Below are 1392 nucleotides of genomic sequence, written 5' to 3'. Positions count from 1 at the left end.
CAAGACTGCGCCTGTCACGGTCCTGCGTGGTCCCCAGGCAGTCCGCGCCTAGACGCATCCTACTGGATCGCCCAGAGGCCTCAACGGAGGGCTGTGCTTTCTTCTTTTTTTCTTTCTTTTTTAGGGGGGCAGGGGAGGCAGGGTGTTGAGCCTTGCTCTGTCGCTCAGGCTGGAGTGCTGTGGCGCGATCTCGGCTCACTGCAACCTCGCCTCCCGGGTTCAAGCAATTTCCTGCCTCAGCCTCCCGAGTAGCTGGGACTACAGGGCCCTCCCATCACACCCAGCTAATGTTTTTAGAGATGGGGTTTCGTCGTGTTGGCTAGGCTGGTCTTGAACTCCTGACCTCAAGTTATCCCCCCGCCTCAACCTCCCTAAGTGCTGAGATTATAGGCATGAGCCACTGCTCTGGCCCTTAAAATCCACTTTTCATTGCACATCACAATACAATTGAGAAATGGTTTGTCGTTGTTATGTAGAATAAGAGATGACACTTCAAAATGATTTTTAAAAATTTTTGCTCAGCTCATGAGGCACCAACTTATTGAGACTTTTTACCTTTCCAATTTGCTTCAAATGCCAAACGACCATTGAATGGTCAACGCTGAGCTGTCAGCAACTTCTCCTGTAGCTGTAAGAGGATCAGCTTTGATGATTGCTGTCAATTGATCACTCAACTTCCGATGGCCGGCCTCTATTTGCAAAACTTCTCGAACCACCGCTGCACTGTGTGTGCCCTAGCAGTTCCTGGGCCAAATGCGTTGTTGATGTTGCCAGTTGTCTCTTCTGCATTTTGACCTCAAATAAGAAAATTGCTCGAATTTGCTTTTTGTCTAACATCATTTCCATAGTCTAAAATAAACATAAAATAAACAGCAAGTAATAAGTCATTAGCAAAAAAACATAAAGCAAGAAATGCCCATTAATGATGTATAACGTCATATTTATTTAAGAACATATTCCAATATCAAACAGCAAATTCCAGCAGTGCAAAAACCACAATTACTTTTGCATTCACCTAAAATTGGAATGACACAGAGAAGACTAGCATGGCCCCTAAAAAATAAATACATAAAAATAAACTGCAGAAGGGATTATTTTATTTAGTTTAATTTGTTTTGTTTGTTTGTTTGTTTAGACCTACATACTGGTCACTTTTTCGTCCTCACATTTTTGTGTGTCTGACCTTCATCTGGCATCATATTCCTTCTGCCTGATTTACAGGTATATTCTTTACAAATTTTCCTAGTGAGGATGTCTAGTGGCAAACACTCATTTTGTTTACCTGAAAATGTCTTTATCTTACCCTAATTTTTTTTAGACTAGATCTCACTGTTGTTGGAGTGCAGTGGCGCAATCATAGCTTGTGGTATCCTCCATCTCCTGGGCTCAAAC

General features: G+C 42.8%; 1 non-coding gene across 1 annotated transcript; it reads left to right on the top strand.

The window, feature by feature from the left end:
* The first annotated feature begins 994 nt into the window (after window positions 1-994).
* On the top strand, window positions 995-1099 carry LOC115895549. Its single transcript, XR_004055745.1, has one exon. It is a non-coding gene; the product is annotated as a U6 spliceosomal RNA (small nuclear RNA).
* The last annotated feature ends 293 nt before the right edge of the window (window positions 1100-1392 follow it).

The sequence above is a fragment of the Rhinopithecus roxellana genome, chromosome 21 (genome assembly GCF_007565055.1).
Source record: "Rhinopithecus roxellana isolate Shanxi Qingling chromosome 21, ASM756505v1, whole genome shotgun sequence".
NCBI classification, from domain to species: Eukaryota; Metazoa; Chordata; class Mammalia; order Primates; family Cercopithecidae; genus Rhinopithecus; species Rhinopithecus roxellana.
Note: the sequence above shows the minus strand (reverse complement) of the source record. Positions and strands in the feature narration are given on the sequence as shown.